General features: G+C 54.9%; 1 pseudogene; it reads right to left on the reverse strand.

Moving 5' to 3' along the window:
- Positions 1–10,822: 10,822 nt before the first annotated feature.
- On the reverse strand, positions 10,823–16,605 carry LOC102144173 (putative gametogenetin-binding protein 1; annotated as a pseudogene).
- Between the last annotated feature and the right edge of the window lie 3,292 nt (positions 16,606–19,897).

Raw genomic sequence — 19,897 nt, forward strand, 5'->3', positions numbered from 1 at the left:
ATCTGAAAGACTCAGTTGGACACACGGCGTAAGACCACTCCCTCCCATGGCTGGCAGCTGGTGTTGGCTGTTAGCTGAGAGCTCAGCTGGGGGTGCTGTAGATCAGAGCGACTCCACCTGGCCTCTCCAGCTTCACAACAATCTCAGGGCAGTCAGACTTCTTACATGGGGCTGGCTTACCCCAGAGCAAGTGTCCTGAGAAAAGCAGACGAAAACTGCATGGCCTTTTATTACTTATCCACCCAACTTTACTAAGAGAAGCAGTCATAGCCTCCCAGAATCAGGGAGAGGGATATAGATACTATGTCTCAGTGGGAAGAGTGCCAAAGAATGTTGGTGCCACGTTTGAAACCATCACAGATGACATCTCAGAAACGGTCTCTCTTTCTGTGCTAACTGGGACCTCAGAGGTTACAGGCCCTGGAGCACACCGATAGAACCTAGGCGAGCATCCATGGTGCAGATTCAAAGACGGGGCCAGAGAGCACGGAGCCTAGCCCACCCTGCCTGTCAGTGACAGTGAAGGCCACAGACAGCAAAAGTCTCCTGGAGGGAGGGGCCAAGTCAGTAGTGTGTGCTGAGCAAGAAGGAGGCTTGTGAGCCTGGCCAACACAGCAAGACCCCACCTCCATAAAAAGCATTTTACAAAATTTGCTGGTGGCGTGTGCCTGTAGTCCCAGCTACTTGGGAGGCTGAGGCAGAAGAATCACCTGAACTCAGGAGGTGGAGGTTGCAGTGAGCCAAGATCACACCACTGCACTCCAGCCTGGGCGACAGAGCAAGACTGTCTGGAAAAAAAAAAAGAAAGAAAAAACAAACAAACAAACAAACAAACCAAAAAACATTTGCTCAGTGCAGTGGCTTACACCTGTAGTCACAGCACTTTGGGAGGCTAAGGTAGGTGGATCACTTGATCCCAAAAGTTTGAGACCAGCCTGGGCAACGTGGTGAAACCCCATCTCTACAAAAAAGTAGACAGGTGTGGTGATGCGTGCCTATAGTCCCAGCCAGTTGGGAGGCTGAGGCAGGAGGATTGCTTGAGCCCAGGAGTTTGAGGCTGCAGTGAGCCGAGATTGTGCCACTGTACTCCAGCCTGGGCAACAGAGTGAGACCCTGTATCAAAAAAAAAAAAAAAAAAAAAAAGGCCTGTTGGGGTGAGGGGGCTGGAAACCTACACCTGGGCTCTCAGGTTCAAAAGAAACTGAGCTGCAGCCAATCACAGAAACCCGGCCAGGGCAGGGACTGTTCACAGCTGTACTCCCAACAGCCTCTCAATAGAGATTTGTTGGCTGGGTGTGGTGGCTCACACCTGTAATCCCAGCACTTTGGGAGGCCAAGGCAGGCGGACCACCTGAGGTTGGGAGTTCGAGACCAGCCTGACCAACATGGAGAAAACCCATCTCTACTAAAAATACAAAATCAGCTGGGCATGGTGGTGCCTGTAATCCCAGCTACTTGGGAGGCTGAGGCAGGAGAATCGCTTGAACCCAGGAGGCAGAGGTTGCAGTCAGCCAAGATCACTCCATTGCACTCCAGCCTGGGCAACAAGAGTGAAATTCTGTCTAAAAAAAAAAAAAAAAAGGCCGGGCGCGGTGGCTCAAGCCTGTAATCCCAGCACTTTGGGAGGCCGAGACGGGCGGATCACGACGTCAGGAAATCGAGACCATCCTGGCTAACACCGTGAAACCCCGTCTCTGCTAAAAAATACAAAAAACTAGCCGGGCGCGGTGGCGGGCGCCTGTAGTCCCAACTACTCGGGAGGCTGAGGCAGGAGAATGGCGTGAACCCGGGAGGCGGAGCTTGCAGTGAGCTGAGATCCGGCCACTGCACTCCAGCCTGGGCGGCAGAGCCAGACTCTGTCTCAAAAAAAAAAAAAAAAAAAAAAAAAAAAAAAAAAAAAAAAAAAAAAAAAAATTAAATAGAGCTTTGTTTACTGAATGAGGAGTGGGGCATGTTGGGGAGGGATTGGCATCTGCCCTGACCCCTGCCCCTTGCTCCTTGCTCCTCTCTGCCTTGCCTCCACACAGGGTAGCTGCCAAGGTGGCAGATGCCCAGCCCCTTGCCCACTCCAGGGGCCCACCCAGACCCTTGGGCACTTCCTGAGCAGCAGGACACATCCTGCCCTTCGTGCCCATGAAAGGAGGCAGCTTATCAGAGGGGAAAGGACACTCTGTTCAGGCCTGGCCATCTGCCTGGGCTGGAAGAGCCATGTCTAGGAGCTGGTAAGCAGAGCAGACCTGGGTGGAAGGGCCTGGGGACAGCAGACGATTGAGGCTCCGTGCCCCAGGCCAGGCCAGGACCCCAGCCTCTCTCAGGATCCACTCAGCCCCTGCACTCCTTTCCACCATCCTATCTTCTCTCCATTCCCTTCCTGCTTCTCTGACTCCTAGTAGAGTCTTCCACTTGCTCCATTCATTCAAGCACTATTTAAGGAATATTTTATGTTTGATTTTTGTTTGAGACAGGGTCTTGGTATGTTGCCTAGGCTGGTCTTGCTCAAGTGATCCTCTGGCCTCAGCCTCCCAAATAGCTGGGACTACATGTGCGAGCTACCATGCCTGGCTCTGTTTAAGGAATACTTTATATATGCTAGGCAACTGGGCTCACAGCAGCAAACAAAACAGGCAACAATGCCCGCCTTCATGAAACTTACATTTCAGTTAAATATATAATATGTTAGATGATGAAAGTGATCTCAGGAAAGATAAAGCAGGGCAAAATAGGCTGGGCATGGTGGCTCACGCTGTAATCCCAACATTTTGGGGGGCGAAGGTGGGCAGATCACTTGAAGCCAGGAGTTCAAGACCAGTCTGGCTAGCATGGAGACCAACCTGGCCAACATGGCAAAATGCTGTCTCTACTAAAAATACAAAAATTAGCTGTTGAAAAGTAAAAAAATCACCTTGTTGCCCAGGCTGTTCTCAAATTCCTGGGCTCAAGTGATCCACCCACCTTGGCCTCCCAAAGTGCTGGGACTGATTGCAAGTGTAAGCCCCGGCACCCATTGCCTTTTTTTTTTTAAACATTGTGTGGTTTAGAGATACCCCCTTAGAAAGTGACAGCTGAGCAGAAGCCTCAGGAGGTGAGGTAGTGAATCACATAGACTCCCAAAGGCAACGTCTCCAAGGCAGAGGGAACAGCAAGGGCAAAGGCCCTGAGGCAGGGTAAGCTGGGTGTGGGCAAGGAACAGCAAAGAACCCAGGGTGTGACTGGGTACAGTGGTTCACACCTCTAATTCTAGCATTTTGGGAGGCTGAGGCAGGTGGATCATCTAAGGTTAGGAGTTCGAGACCAGCCTTGCCGATATGGTGAAATCCCAGCTCCACTAAAAATACAAAAATTAGCCAAGCATGGTGGCATACGCCTGTAGTCCCAGCTATTTGGGAGGCTGAAGCAGGAGAATTGTTTGAACCCAGGAGGTGGAGGTGGAACCCAGGAGCCGAGATCCTGCCACTACACTCCAGCCTGGGCAACAGAGCGAGTGAGACTCCATCTCAAAAAAAAAAAAAAATTTCCAGGGTGGACAGGGCATGTAGAACAAGAAGGAGAGCAAGAGGAGATGGGGTCGTAGACGTAGGAAGAGCCAGATGCCAGGGGCCTTATCAGCCCTTGAAGGACTGGGGCAATGTGGAGTTAGTGCGGGAGTCTGGACAGAGGCCTGATGCTTTAAAATCACGGTAGTTCAGGGACATAGTGCTTACTGTGTGTCAGTCTCTTTCCTAGGCACTGAATATGCATTCAACCACTTAATCCTCCCAATACCTTTATTAAAGATGAGGAAAGCCTGGTGCGGTGACTCACGCCTATAATCCGTGCACTTTGGAAGGCTGAGGGGGGCGGATCACCTGAGGTTGGGAGTTAGAGACCAGCCTGACCAACATGGAGAAACCCCATCTCTACTAAAAATACAAAACTACGCAGTGGCTCAAGCCTGTAATCCCAGCACTTTGGGAGGCCGAGACGGGCGGATCACGAGGTCAGGAGATCGAGACCATCCTGGCTAACACGGTGAAACCCTGTCTCTACTAAAAATACAAAAAACTAGCCGGGCGAGGTGGCGGCGCCTGTAGTCCCAGCTACTCAGGAGGCTGAGGCGGGAGAATGGTGTAAACCCGGGAGGCGGAGCTTGCAGTGAGCTGAGATCTGGCCACTGCACTCCAGCCCGGGCGACAGAGCCAGACTCCGTCTCAGAAAAAAAATAATACAAAACTAGCTGGATGTGGCAGTGCATGCCTGTAATCCCAGCTACTTGAGAGGCTGAGGCAGGAGAATCACTTGAACCTGGGAGGCGGAGGTTGCAGTGAGCCAAGATCACACCATTGCACTCCAGCCTGGGTGACAAGAACGAAACTCCATCTAAAAAAAAAAAAAAAAAGAGGAAACCGATGTGCAAAGAGGTTGAGTGACTCGCTCAGGGTTGTTACATGGCTAAAATACAGAAGAACCAGGCCTCAGCGTGGCTCTGAGAGTTCAGGCTGAGATGTGCTCCATTTCCCTCCACCGAGGAGGCGATTCTCTGGGTTTTCCTCTAGGGCAGGGTTTCTCACCCTCAGCACTGCTGACACTTCAGGCCAGATCATTCCTTGTCATGGGGGCTGTCCCGTGCATTGTAGGACATTTAGCAGCGTCTCTGGCCTCTACCCACTCGATGCCAGTAGCACTCCCCGAGTTGTGACATCACTGTCTCCAGGTGACGCTAAATGTTTCAGGGCGGGGATAAAATTGCCCCCAGTTGAGAACCACTTCTCTGTTTTCCTATCCACTCCACCTGCCACTGTCCCAGTTCAGGTTCACTTCTCTCTCACTGCGACCATTGTGAAGGCCTCCACATTAGCTCCTGCCCCATCGCTATACATCTTACCAGGCCACTCTCCCAGGTCTCCAGCCCTGGCTCCCATTGCCCTGAGGATGAATGCCAAGCTGCTTAAATTGGCTTGTAAGGCCCTATATAATCCAGCCCCTGCCTGCTTCTCCAGCTCTCACCCACCCTTATTTTTAAGCCTCCTTTTGCAAGCCACCCTCTGCTCATTCAGTCTAGTGCCATATATTGAACTTGACACTGTGCTGGACACTGCAGACAGTGGAAACAAAGCTCCCCCGAAACCCCCGCCCGTACCCCCAGGGCTTGCCTTTATGCTGTGTTTGCCTCCTGTGGGGAGAGCAAGTAAACACATGCAGCGAATCCTGTTAGCCCTAAAACCAGGGAGCTGTGAGGAAACCAGGGCTGGAGCAGGTGCCATGGCTGAGCTGTACAGGATGGGTATGGGTTATAGAGGGGGAGACAAGAAGAGAGCCCACAGCACCCTGGCAGTGGTGGGGCAGATGCAGAGAGAGGATGGAAGGCTAGGGTAGTGATTTAGGGCTCCAGCAAAGGCAGTGAGAGTGGGGGTGTTGAGTGGATCAGATGGCGGAGAGAAAATGAGCTAAACATAAATGGGTGGGCTGGGTGCAGTGGCTCACGCCTGTAATCCCAGCACTGTGGGAGGCCAAGGAGGGCGGATCACCTGAGGTCAGGCAATCGAGACCAGCCTGGCCAACATTGTGAAACTCCATCTCTACTAAAAATACAAAAATTAGCCAGGCATGGTAACACAGTGAAATCCTGTCTCTACTAATAATACAAAAAATTAGCCAGGCATGATGGTGGGCACCTGTAGTCCCAGCTACTTGGGAGGCTGAGGCAGAAGAATGGCGTGAACCCGGGAGGCAGAGCTTGCAGTGAGCCGAGATTGCACCACTGCACTGCAGCTTGGGCGACACAGTGAGACTCTCAAAAAAAAAAAAAAAAAAAAGGCTGGGTGTGGTGGCTCACACCTGTAATCCCAGAACTTTGGGAGGCCGAGATGGGCGGATCACGAGGTCAAGAGATTGAGACCATTCTGGCCAACGTGGTGAAACCCCGTCTCTACTAAAAAAAAAAAAAATACAAAAAATTAACCGGGTGTGGTGGTGCGTGCCTGTGGTCCCAGCTACTCAGGAGGCTGAGGCAGGAGAATTGCTTGAACCTGGGAGGCAGAGGTTGCAGTGAACCGAAAAAGCGCCACTGCACTGCAGCCTGGCAAGAGTGAGACTCCGTCTCAAAAAAAATTAGCCAGGCACGGTGGCGGGCACCTGTAATCCCAGCTACTCGGGAGGCTGAAGGAGGAGAATCGCTTGAACTCAGAGGCAGAGGTTGCAGTGAGCCGGGATCGCGCCACTGCACTTCAGCCTGGGCCACAGAGAGGGACTCCATCTCAATAAAATAAAATAAAATAAAATAAAATAAAATAAAATAGTGGACTAAACAAGGAGGCCCAGGACAGTAGAGGAGTCCAAATGGTTCCTACTTGGTCAGGAAGGTAGAAAGTGGGGTCATGGTGCAGACTGGACTCTTCCCAATCACAGACTGTTTGCCTGGCAGGCATGCCCTCCCCTTATTTCACCTGTCAACTTCCTCCTCCTGATGCAAGCCCAAATCACAAATGGTGACTTCTCCTGGAAGCCTTCTGGATTCCTCCTTGCTGGCATTGCTTGCTTCCTTCTCTGCACTCTCCAAGCTATACTACAGCAACATCATCATCTGGTTAACTGCGCGGGTCTGTTCCGGCCCTCCCACCACTGACTGAGTTTCTGGAGGCCAGGGAGCTTTCTTCAGCACAGGAGGCGCCGCGCTCTGCCGCCGGTCGACCCCTGAGGGCGAGGCCAGAAGGAACGGAAATGTGGCACGGTTCGGCGGTTCTCAGATGCGCGCGACTGCCCAAGTACGCACGCTCCGCTGGAGTCTGGGGTGGCCGGGCAGTCTCGGCCGAGACGTGTTTGCTGCGCTTCGGTGCACACAGGCACTGCGGTGCCAACCTCCTGGTTCCGCCCTCCCCCGGCAGGCGCCCACGCGTGACCTCGGCCGCCCACAGGCCTTCGACTCTTCCCGGACTCCAGGTCCCAAGCCACCCCGCTCCACCCTGCGGATGATGAAGACAAAGTCCCCCGCAAGTCCCTCATGTGGGGCAAGGGGGAGGTACCACCTGGGGCCGGCCTGGCTCCCCACTGAGCAGAGGTGTTGGCCAAGGCGCTCCCCCTAGTGGTAAGTACCCCCTGGTTCCCCCTCACAACCTCTGTAGTAAGTCACAGCCAGACGACCCCGCCCCACGTCTGCGGCAGCCTGGGAACCTGCCTCCCTGTTTCAGGCCCCGCCCCCTACAGCCTTCCCTCCTCGGCAGCCCAGGGAGCTTTAAAAATGCACATCACGGCCGGGCGCGGTGGCTCAAGCCTGTAATCCAAGCACTTTGGGAGGCCGAGACGGGCGGATCACGAGGTCAGGAGATCGAGACCATCCTGGCTAACACGGTGAAACCCCGTCTCTACTAAAAAATACAAAAAACTAGCCGGGCGAGGTGGCAGGCGCCTGTAGTCCCAGCTACTCAGGAGGCTGAGACAGGAGAATGGCCCGAACCCGGGAGGCGGAGCTTGCAGTGAGCTGAGATCCGGCCACTGCACTCCAGCCTGGGCGACAGAGCGAGACTCCGTCTCAAAAAAAAAAAAAAAAAAAAAAAAAAAAAAAAAAAAAAAAAAAAAAATGCACATCACATCTCTCCACACTGGATCCGAGAATCCCAACTTGTGCGGTGGTGCGCGCCTGCGGTCCTCGCTGAGGCGGGAGGATCAATTGAGCCCAGGAGTGGAGGCTGCAGTGAGCTGTCATCGCGCCACTGCACTCCAGCCCGAGCGACAGAGAAAAAAAGAGAGAGAAACAAACCTCTAAACCCCTGATCAGCAAAGCACATCATCTCCACACATCCTTTCTGACCTCACCTCCTGTTCCACTCCCTCCCACTTACGCCCTTCCAGCTGCACGGATCCCTTTCCTCAAACCCACCAGGCCTGCTCTCCCCTCAGGGCGACGCACTTGCTGTGCCTGCGGCTGCCCTTCCCCCGATGGCTCCCTCCCTGGCTTCCAGCACACGACCTCCTCAGCAAGGCCTCCCCATCCCTCTGTGATATCCCCCCCACTATCCAGTCTCAGCTTTCTTCATAGCACCTGTCACCCTGGCATATCTGTTTATTGTTTGTCTCACTAGCAGTAATGTAAGCCCCCCAAAGTGGAGGTTGTGTATGTCTTGTTCACTGCTCTATTCCCCATTGCCTGGAACAGGACTAGCATGTAGTAGATGCTTCATAAAAATGGTTCCATGGATTCTTTTTTTTTAGACGGAGTTTGACTTTTGTCGCCCAGGTTGGAGTGCAATGGCGCGATCTCAGCTCACTGCAACCTCCGCCTCCCAGGTTCAAGTGATTCTCCTGCCTCAGCCTCCCGAGTAGCTGGGATTACAGGTGCCCACCACCATGCCCAGTTAATTTATTTGTATTTTTAGTAGAGATGGGGTTTCATCATTTTGACCAGGCGGGTCTTGAACTCCTGACCTCAGGTGATCCACCTGCCATGGCCCCCCAAAGTGCTGGATTGCAGGCGTAGGCCACTGTGCCTGGCCCCGTGGATTCTTTGAGAATCTTCTATGAGCCAAGCAGCTCTTCATTCAGCTCACATGAGAAGCGTATGATTCACCCATTGCATAGATGTGGAGACTGAGATTCAGAGAGATATGAGACTTGTCCACCGTCATATGAGCTTGCTGTAGTGGGAGCTGGGTTTCAACCCAGGTGAGTCTCTCCCCCGCTGCCTCTCTGCTTTCCAGCTCATCTCCTAGTTGAGAAGGGGGACAAAATATCTGGTTTTGCCTTCACTTCACCCTAGTATAGGCAAGGCTGACACCCAGTGACCCCAGACAGGGCCTGAGGCACCATCTCCGTGGGAGGTCTTGGTCAGGGGGCCACAGGAGGGGGATCATACAGTCTCCTGAGGTGGGCAGGCCCACCTTTGGCCCTGCCCACATTTTCCTGGGGCCACCCACCCTGACCCCCAGCTCCTAAATGACCCAACCCACTGCCTTCCTTTCAACCACCACTGAGTCCCTAAACTCTCTCAGAATGGACCTGGGTGCCTCTGCTTTTGCCTTCGTCCCACCTGAGATACAGTGAGAGAGACAGAGACACAGGGAGACGTGGGGAGACAGGGACAGAGGCAGAAACACACACACAGAGACACACTTACATACCAACAGAGAGAGACCGGGAGAGTGACAGACTTGGCAAGTCCCTTTGCAACGCTCCAAACCTCATGGATGCAATCAGGGCCACTGCCAGCCCATTGCCCCTTTTGAGCAAGTTAGGAAAGGCACCCTCCAGGGGAATACTACCCCTCCCAGGGCCTGGCGAGTGAGTGCGATGGGCTGGGCTTCAGTCCCGCTGGCCCTTCCGCCAAGTGAGTGTGCTGCTGCAGGAGGGTCCGTGGAAGCCGTCCCCAGATATCTCTATGCCAGGGGGAGAAGGCAATGCTGCAGTGCTCCCCAGTCCTCGGGCCCACCCCACAGGCCTGCCCCTGCTGTGTTCTCTGAGGCCTTTCAGGAACGCTTGGGCTCTCACCATTCTGGCCTTGACCAGAGCCCAGCCCTGTGCACTCACCCATGGGGCCTTCCCCCACAGCAGGTCCTTGGGTCACCTCTGCCTTCACCACTCAGAAATGTCAAGCCAAGCCCTTCCATAGAAACCAGCCCAGGATGCTGTGTGGTTGGGAAGAGGCCCTCAGGCCTGTTCCAGCACACAGACCCCCTCCTGCTCCAGGGACAGCACCAGCAAACCACACCACACTTCCCAGCCTCACAGACCCCCGCAGTTCAGAGGAATCCCAGGAGCGGACGAGAAGGTGCCATGGGCCTCACTGGACAGACAGGGAAAATGAGGAACAGAGAGGAACGGTGAGCAGCCCAGGGTCCCACACCCCGAACCAAGGTTTCTGCCCCCCTCCGCCCCTCCCTCCCGCATCCAGGTGCTCCCAGGGAAGCCCTGCAAGGCCCCACCCTTCCCAACAGAGAACACTCTGGGAGGAAATGATTAACAGGGCAATTAGGGCACAGGTGAGTCATCTGGTCACAAGGCCGCCTCCTGGCTGACTCAGGGGGACAGTCCAGATGGGCCTTTCCACCCAGCCCCAGCTCAGGGTCTGAGTCAAGGACTCCATGCGATCTGGCCAGGAAGCCCAGGAGAAAGCCCTCAGCCCTCTCCAGGCTCCACCCATGCCCTGCAGGCTGGGGGACAGAAGCGGGGACTCCCACCTTCACTGGGCTGGCTTGGGTCAGGGCAGGGGACCAGCTGCTAGTTTCTGTCTCCCCACGCTAAGTCTGTGGCCACAGGGCCAGCCATCCAACCAACAGCTGTGGTTATCAATCACAGTGATGACTAAGAATGGCCATCATGTTCTGACATTGAACTTCAGCTCTGCAACAGGCCTCAGGCTAGACACCGTGGGGACCCATGGGGACCATCAGACGAGCTTCCATGGATAGCAGTCATGTTGAAAAGAGTTGGGGACAGTGAGCTTTTTTTCTCATACATCGGCTGAAGGGCCTCAGAGCCTGGACCCAGGCAGAAAGGAAGGAAGGGGGGACCCCACAGGGAAGCCAGCAGGACCTTCTGGTGAACAGCACCTCCTGGTGTCCAAACTAGGCCTGGCCCTGCTGCCCATCTCATCTCTGGGAAGCCAGGTGTGTCGGTCTCCTTCCCTGGCCAGTAAGGGCCTGTCATTAGGCACTCCACCCCAAGCCCACCTTTACTTTTGAGATTAGGCAACACTGGACACCAGGGACCCCTGGCCTACCCAGGCCGGCCCTCCCGAGGCAGATCCCCTGTCCCAGGGCCTCTTTCCTGGCTTTGTCCTTGGGCGGGCTGGGCAGGAACTTCCTGCGGGAGAATTCCCGGATCCTCCCTAGGAGGCTACGGCAAGGCCTGGGAACTTAGGGAGGGAGGGAAGTCAGGGGCACCCCTCCTAACAGGGGCAGGGCTTGTGGACGGCCCCTGGCACTCTGGGCCCTGGGTCCTTCACCAGCCCCAGGTCAGGCCAGCCAGACCTCCTGCCCTCTCTGCTCAGACGCCCTGCGGCAGCCCCTCCACTCTGCAGCAGGGCAGCCCTAGCAGCCCCCTGGGCATAGACTGGGGACTAGATCAAGGCCTCAGATAGACTGGGCTTGCTCCAGGGTTGAAGATTGAGGGGCGGGGTCCAAAGACAGCTAACAATGAGGCCAAAGTCAAAGTAGATTTTTATTAATAACATCACAGGCCCGAGTTGGCTGGGTGGGATAGAATTTGGGGCAGACCCATCTTACAGACACATGGACACTGTCTCAAGACCCGCTGGTCACAGGGGCTCCTTAGATGTACCCTAAGAAGAGAGATATCCCCATGTACCAGCTCCGGAGATCTGGGCAGGGCAGACTCGGGGCCAGCGCCGGCTTCACTAAGGAGGCCAGTTTCCCATCTCATCCTCCTCAAGAAGCAGGCACTGGGGGACAGAAATGGGTGAAGAAAGTTGCCTCAGTCTTCTCTGTACCCCATAACCTCTCCCCTGCCCCCAAGAGACAAGCACCCGAGGACACCTTTCTCCCACTTCCCCTCGGCAGGCACAGCTCCACCAACCCTGAGCCACCTCCCTGCCACAAAATGGAGAATCCCTTCTCCCTCCAACTTGGGGGGGTCCTTGGAAGCCCCAGGAGTCAGCACCGCAGCCAGTCCCTCCCCTCCCTCACCTCTGGACCCCACCCCAAGGGGGGTCTGCGCTCTCCCATCAAGCCCAAGGTGGCGCTGCTGCTGCCTCCGTGCCCCTCCCTAGGTGCCCAGCATTCCCCAAAGGCTGGGGGCAGCCTGCTTCCCCCTCAGCACAGTGTCCCTGAGGGCAGCAAGGGGAGATAGGAATGGGGATGAGGACAGGACCTTTGAAACACCCACTGGAGATAGATATTCTTAAGGCAACTGTCCCCAAAGTAAGGACTGGGCTGAGCCCTTACTTGCCACCACCCAGAAATGACCCAGGCCTCTCAGCACTACTCAGGCAACCCCAGGACTGTGACTCCTGGGACAGGGCAGGCTGGCTGGGGAGGGGATGGGAAGAAGGGGGAGGGACCAGTGAGGGCAGATCCCAAGATTCAAACCCTTCGGTGTGAAAAGACAAAGTGACGGGCTCTGCCACGTGCTGACAGCCTATGTGGCTGTGGATGAGGTGACACACGGGCTTCCTGTGACATGGGCATGCAGGCGGGCTTGGGGCAATCAGAAGGATGCCTCTCAGTGCCCAGCAGGCATGCTTTCCTTTTTGTTTGAGACAGGGTCTCGCTCTGTTGCCCAGGCTGGAGTGCAGTGGCATTCTCATAGCTCACTGCAGCCTCAACTGCCTGGGCTCAAGTGATCCTCCCACCTCAGTCTCCCAAGTAGCTGGGACCACACGTGCACGCCACCATGCCTGGTTAATTTTTGTATTTTTTGTAGAGACAAGGTTTTGCCATGTTGCCCAGGCTTTTCTTTTTTTTTTTTTTTTTTTTTTTTTTTTGAGACGGAGTCTCGCTGAGTCGCCCAGGCTGGAGTGCAGTCGCCGGATCTCAGCTCACTGCAAGCTCTGCCTCCCGGGTTTTTACGCCATTCTCCTGCCTCAGCCTCCCGAGTAGCCGGGACTACAGGCGCCCGCCACCTCGCCCGGCTAGTTTTTTGTATTTTTTAGTAGAGACGGGGTTTCACCGTGTTAGCCAGGATGGTCTCGAACTCCTGACCTCGTGATCCGCCCGTCTCGGCCTCCCAAAGTGCTGGGATTACAGGCTTGAGCCACCGCGCCCGGCTGCCCAGGCTTTTCTCAAACTCCTGAGCTCAAGCAATCCGCCCACCCCAGCCTCCCAAAGCACTGGGATTATAGACATGAGCCACCACACCCAGCCCCAGGTGGCAAGTCTTTCTGATAGGCACTGCTCCGAAGTGAATCACACTGTGCTAAGCCCCCACAAGGGAGTGCCTTTGCAGCTTACAGCTGCACACACATCATCTCAGGAGGTCCTTGCAACATTCCCCTTTCACGGGTAAAGAAACTGAGGCCTCTACTCAACATCACAGAACAAGCTAATGCCAGACTAAAACCTCTGGCCTCCAAACCCCATGCCCTTTCCTTTTGTAAGCTACACAGACTGTCAGGGCAAATGTCCACTGAATAAAAGAATGAGATGATGAATGGATGGAAATTAACCAAAAAGGTCATCGACACACTTTCAACAGATCCATCAACATGCACTCAGAGAAGCTGAGACAGGTCTAACCTTTAAAGACCAATGTCAAGGATGGGGAGCAGCAGGATGGTACTCCGTCTGACCCAGTGGGGTCACTCCCCTGAGCCTATGTGTGTTTGGAGTGGACGAGAATGGGAGAGAGATTAGAAAAACAGCAGCATCGTGTGAATTACAGATGCACAGGAAAGACTTACAGCCTGTCTAGACAAATTCACTCATGTTACAGATGAGGAAACTGAGGCTCAGAAAGAGGAAGGGACTTGCCCAAGGCCACACAGCAAATGAATGGCAAAGTTGAGACCAAAAAAATGGACATTGTGACTCTAAGTCAAGTGAGAAACAGAGAGACTGATGGAGAAGAGAGTGTGTGTGTGTATGTGTATGTGTATGTGTGTGTGTGTGTGTTTATGTGCATGCTGCGTGCACTCACTCAGGTGGCCAGGGTCCTGAATTCAGAAATACTACCACCAAGAAGGCATTATGTCTACCCTATCCAGGCAGTGGGGCTGGAGCCAGGGCCCAGGGCGCGGAGGGGATGGTAAGCCTCCAACCCCACCTTCTCCAGGCAGGGGCTGGTGGTCTGGCACGGGCCAAGCGTACCTGGCCATCCACAATGCCTGCCTCCACCATGGTGATCTCTGGCCGGGTAGCAGCTCTCAGCCCTCTTGGCTGCCTAGCTTCCAGAGGCGAGACTCTTGCTGCATTCCCAGAAGCTTCTTCAACTCCGACTCCAGGAAACCTGAGAGCCAGAGAAATGGCAGGGGACAGGGAGATGGCAGAGGACAGGCAGAAGTAGGGTGGAGCAGCCTGCTGGGAACCCAAGGACCCGGAAGTGCAACCGCCCCCTGAGCCTCATCCCAGCTCTGTGTGATTCCTGCTCACCCTCAGTCACAGCCCTTTCTTATTCCAGGAGTGGAGCCAGCCAGGCACCACCCCTCCTTCGCCCTGCCTTCCCCAGGAAGCTCACTTTGAGGGCCTCCTCCGGCAGCGGCAGCATAAGAGCCTGCGTCTTCACCCACTGGGGACAGCATGTGAGGAGCAGGTATCTGCCCCCACCACCAACTGACTCAAGAGCCTGGATCTGGAACCCAAACTGCCTGCACTCAAATTCCAGCTCTGCCCATCACTAGCTGTGTGACATCGGACAAGTTCTCACTGTGAACTGGAGGTGGCAATCGGACCTACCTCAGAGTCGTAATGCAGTATTTCATGAAAAGTGCTTAAAGAGGGTCTGCCCCATTAATGGCTATGTAAATGTGAACCACGATTTTCATCATATTATGTGTGCTATCACCGCTAACCCAACTGCTGTCCGTGTCTGGGCTGCCCGGGACTCTACTGGGAGAGAGGACCCTCCGGGGCTCTGTCACAGCAGTGCATGATGGGAAAACCAGGGATGGAGGCAGCCACTGAAGGCATTAGAAACCTCTGGGCTGGGGGAAAGGGTGCTGCTTGAGTAGTACCACCCCCTCAAACCCCGAGGAAGACCCTAGCTACACCTAGTGTGGCCTCCAGCCCAGCCACACACTGCTCCCCGGGCTCAGGTGGTCATCTTAGGTCCTCTGGTACCATCTGGTGGTACCTGCTGGTATTGCACCCCGAGCCACCGGCCAAAGTGAGGCTTCCTGGGCCTGGGGCCACGTGGGAGGGGAGGGGCGGAAGCCCTTACGCACTGTGTCTGTGGATCTGAAAGTCTTGTACAGTGGCGACTGGAGGGCAACAATGCCTGGGACACAGAGCTTGAATGAGCTGTCCTCTTCCTTCACTTTCTCTTCCTCGCTTTTCTCCTCACTGGGCAAACCTTGGAGAGGAGTCCAGCCGGTCTCCGAGCAGGTGAGGGAGCCCAGGACCCCAGGCCTGCAGCCCCACCCCACCTCTAGGCAAGACAGGAAGCAGGAGGGAACATGTCCCAAAAGGTTAAGAAAGGGGACTGCTCCTTCCAGTCCCAGGCCACATATTCTGGGGCCCAGCCTGATGTGGGAAAGGCCCCAACCCATGCCTCACGCCCCCATCACCCACAGGCCTTGGCCATGGCCGAGTTTTGAAGCTCCTTGTACAAACTGTGGAAGTGGTTCCAGGGAGTAGCCTCCACCTTGGAAGAGGCCAACACGAGGTCTCCTGTGAATGGGGTGGTGGTCCCTGACAGGCTGGCCGCAAGTGGGATGGTCCAGGCCTCGGAGGGCAGGCACACGGTGGGGGGGCTGAGTTGTGGGTGGGGTTGCCATGTTTTCTTTAGCAAATGCCTACTGTGTGCCACACACCATTCTGAGCATTTTACAGAGTATCTCAGTTCATCCTTGCACTTCCTTCAAGGATAGGTACTATTATATTCCCACTTTAAAGATGAGGAAACAGACGCAGAGAGGTTGAATAAGCTGCCGCCCATCACACAGCTCAGCATGTTAGAACTGGCATTTGAACCCAGGCAGTCTGACTCCAGCAGTCCCTCCAAATGTGTCCCGTGTCCTGCCAGGCCCTGCACCCCTGAGATATTCTACAAGAAAAGGGTCCATTTCTGGCACTTCCCCTCTGCCTATGGCCACCACACTCACCTTCAAGCAGATACTCTTTCTCCCTGGTGGAGGCCTCAGGGCTGACCTCACAGGACCCTGACACTCTCTGGATATTATTCCTTCAACTTCAGGATCTGGATAAAGTGGCTCCTAATCCCAAAGCACAGTCAGGTGAGGGAGGCAGGTGGGGCTCAGAGGTGTGGCAGAGATCCCCTAAACCTCCCCTAAGGCTCACCCACAGGTCTGCCGGCCCTCTCCAGCCTTCCTCTCCCATCAAACCCTGCTCTACCATCTGGGGTTCTCCTCATACAGGGGGATTATCGCTCTTGAAAGTAGGGTGATGCGCGGGTGGGGAACAGAGAGAGAGGTGGGTCCCTGTCCTCACAGGGGATGGCTGCCAGGCCTGCAGAAGGGGCTGAGAGCAACAGGAACCCCCGCACTCCGGGCCCTGGCACATTCCCTTTCTACTCCCTAGCCCGTCCCCTTTTATGTCTGGTATCCCCCATCCACAACCCCTCACTTGTGGGAGGACCCCATCTCTGCCTCCTCCCCAACCCAAACCCCCATCTCCAACCTCCTCCCCACCAGATGCTTCTGTCCGTTGGCCACATCCACATCTCCCTGTCCTTCCCCACCAGGTGCCCTGTCCCAGGCCCTTACCCATCCAAGGCCTCCCTCCCCAGACCCTCCCCAGCATGGGTCCCCCATCTTAAGTCCCTGCCCTTCCCCCATCTCATGTCCAGGCCTCTTCCCAGTACCTCTGTCCCAGGCCTTGCCCACCTGGGTGTCCCCCCAACTCCAGCCCCTCACCTGTCTGAGGCCCCTGTTTTCCCAGAGGTGTCCCCTGCTGGCTCCTTCCTTTCCTCAGGCAGGTTGCCCGACATCTCCTGGCTTGCTATGGGCAGGACTGACTTCACCTCTCCACCCCAGGCCTTCTTGCTCTTGCGGGTGTAGGTCCCCATACCCCCCATGCCCAGCTTTGAGGATGCTGCCGTGACAGTTGTGAGAAGCCCCTGGGTACGGCCACAGAGAAGGCATGGGGCCGCAAGGCAGATGGTCCCAGCCCCCTCCCCCCGTTACATCCCGCTCAGCTCATCATCAGGGAAATGGCACCCTGGTCTGGCAAGGGGAGTGCCTGGGCTCCCGCCAGGGCTGTATCAGAGCTCCTCGGACTGTCCTTGCTCCCCACGAGGGAATGGAAAAAGTGGAACATGGAGGAGCACCCCGAAATTTGTGATTGGGGCTTCGGAGCTGGGGCCTCAATCCTGATAAGGTCCCCAACGCAGATCCTGTAGCAGCCACCCCAGGACCAACTGCTTAAGAACAGGAGGAGTTTTCAGATTAAAACCTCCAGTTGGAAACTTCCCGGAATTCTGGAAGGCAAAGATGGGCGAAGACGGGGGGTTGGGGGAGATTAGTTGGAGGTAGAGGGGGCAGGGGTTTGATGAAACAGGGAAGGAGGTGTAGGGGGGAGGCACGGGGTTTGGGGGACAGGGGGTGGAAACTTGGGAGATGAAGATGTGAGAGACCCAGGAAGCTTGGCAGGGAGCAAACAGGGAGAAGCAGGGAGGGAACTGAACCCTGAGGGCAGGGGGCTGTCGAGGACTGCACACACCTCTGTCCTTCTTGGGTTTGTTCTGTCCTCAAGAACACTCCCAGCAGCCAGACAGTATGTCTTCCCTCTTAGCATCCAGGTTTTATGTGTCCAGGTGGTAGCACAGACCCCGCTAAGTCTATTTATTTAGTTGTTTTTATTTTTATTTTTAATTTTTTGAGATGGAGTCTAGCTCTGTCTCCAGGTAGGAGTGCAGTGGCACGATCTTGGCTCACTGCAACCTCCGCCTCCCAGCTTCAAGCGATTCTCCTGCCTCAGCCTCCTGAGTAGCTGGGACTACAGGCGCCTACCACCACGCCCGGCTAATTTTTGTATTTTTAGTAGAGACGGGGTTTCACCATGTTGGCCAGGAAGGTCTCGATCTCTTGACCTCGTGACCCACCTGCCTTGGCTTCCCAAAATGCTGGGATTACAAGTGTGAGCCACCGCACCCAACCCTATTTTAATTTTATTTTTTTGAGACAGGGTTTCGTTCTTGTCACCCAGGCTGGAGTGCAGTGGTGCAATCTCAGCTCACTGCCACCTCCGCCTCCCGGGTTCAAGTGATTCTCCTGCCTCAACCTCCCAAGTAGCTGGGATTATAAGTGCACGCCACCATGCCCGCCTTTTATTTGTGTGTGTGATGGAGTTTCGCTCTTGTTGACCAGGCTGGAGTGCAATGGCTCAATCGCAGCTCACCGCAACTCTGCCTCCCGGGTTCAAGCGAGTCTCCTGCCTCAGTCTCCTGAGTAGCTAGGATTACAGGTATGTGCCACCACGCCAGGCTAATTTTGTATTTTTAATAGGGATGGGGTTTCTCCATGTTGGTCAGGCTGGTCTCAAACTTCCAACCTCAGGTGATCCGCCAGCCTCGGCCTCCCAAAGTGCTGGGATTACAGGCGTGAACCACTGCACCTGACCATTTTTTTTTTTTTTTAAACAGAGTCTCATTCTGTTGCCATTCTGCTGCCCAGGCCAGAGTGCAGTGGCGTGATCTTGGCTCACCGCAAACTCCGCCTCCTGGGTTCACGCCATTCTCCTGCCTCAGCCTCCCGTGTAGCTGGGACTACAGGCACCCGCCACCATGCCTGGCTAATTTTTTTGTATTTTTAGTAGAGATGGGGATTTCACCATGTTAGCCAGGATGGTCTCGATATCCTGACCTCGTGATCCGCCTGCCTCGGCCTCCCTTTTTTGTATTTTTAAAAGAGACAGGGTTTCGCTGTGTTGGGCAAGCTGGTCTTGAACTCCTGGCCTCAGGTGATCTGCCTGCCTAGGGCTCCCAAGGTGCTGGGATTACAGGCGGGAGCCACCATGCCCGGCCTTTTTTTTTTTTTAGACAGAACTCTCCCTCTGTTGCCCTGGTACGATCACAGCTCACTGCAGCCTCAACCTCCTGGGCTCAAGCAATCCTCCCACCTCAGCCTCCCCAGTAGTTAAGACCACAGGCATACACCACCATGCTTTGCTAATTTTTTTTTTTCCATATAAGCAGGGTATTGCTGTTGCCCAGGCTGGCCTGGAACTCCTGCACCTGGCCTCAAGCGATTCTCTTGCCTTGGCCTCCCAAATGGCTGGGATGGGATTATAGGCAGCCTGGAGGGGTGATGGGATTATAGGCGTGACACACCACAGCTGGCTGCCTTTTTTGTTGTTGTTGTTGAGACAGGGTCTTGCTCTGTCACCCAGGCTGGAATGCAGTGGTGCAAACATGGCTCACTGCAGCCTCAACTTCCGCAGCTCAGGTGATCCTCCTGCCTCAGTATCCTAGGTAGCTGGGACCACCACACGCACAGGTGTGAACCACCATACCCAGCTAGTTTTTAATTTTTTTTTCTGTAGAGACATGGTCTCCCTTTGTTGCCCAGGCTGGTCTTGAACTCCTGGGGTCAAGTAATCCTCCCACCTCGGCCTTCCAAAGTGTTGGGATTACAGGCGTGAGCCACCGTGCCCGGCCTCTATTGAGTTTTAATCTCCGTTTACTTCACTATCACCTTCAGGATTTCAGATCTCCAGAGACCACCAAGGTGCATGGTGCACAGGTCTGAATTGCAGGTTGAATCTCAATTTAGTATTAGTATTCCCCAACGCGACTACAGAACTGATTTTTTTTTTTTTTTTTTTTTGAGACGGAGTCTGGCTCTGTTGCCCAGGCTGGAGTGCAGTGGCTGGATCTCAGCTCACTGCAAGCCCCGCCTCCCGGGTTCACGCCATTCTCCTGCCTCAGCCTCCCGAGTAGCTGGGAGTACAGGCAACCGCCACCTCGCCCGGCTAATTTTTTTTGTATTTTAGTAGAGATGGGGTTTCACCGTGTTAGCCAGTATGGTCTCGATCTCCTGACCTCATGATCCGCCCGTCTCGGCCTCCCAAAGTGCTGGGATTACAGGCTTGAGCCACCGCGCCCGGCCCGAACTGATTATTACTATTTTTTTTTTTTTTTTTTTTTTTTTGAGATGGAGTCTTGCACCGTCCCCCGGGCTAGAGTCCAATGGTGCGATCCTGGCTCACTGCAACCTCCGCCTCCCGGGTTCAAGCGATTCTCCTGCCTCAGACTTCTAAGTAGCTGGGATTACAGGCACCCGCCCACCACGCCCAGCTGATTTTGTTAGCCAGAATGGTCTCAATCTCTTGACCTAGTGATCCGCCCGCCTCAGCCTCCC

Source organism: Macaca fascicularis, chromosome 4 (assembly GCF_037993035.2).
Source record: "Macaca fascicularis isolate 582-1 chromosome 4, T2T-MFA8v1.1".
NCBI classification, from domain to species: domain Eukaryota; kingdom Metazoa; phylum Chordata; class Mammalia; order Primates; family Cercopithecidae; genus Macaca; species Macaca fascicularis.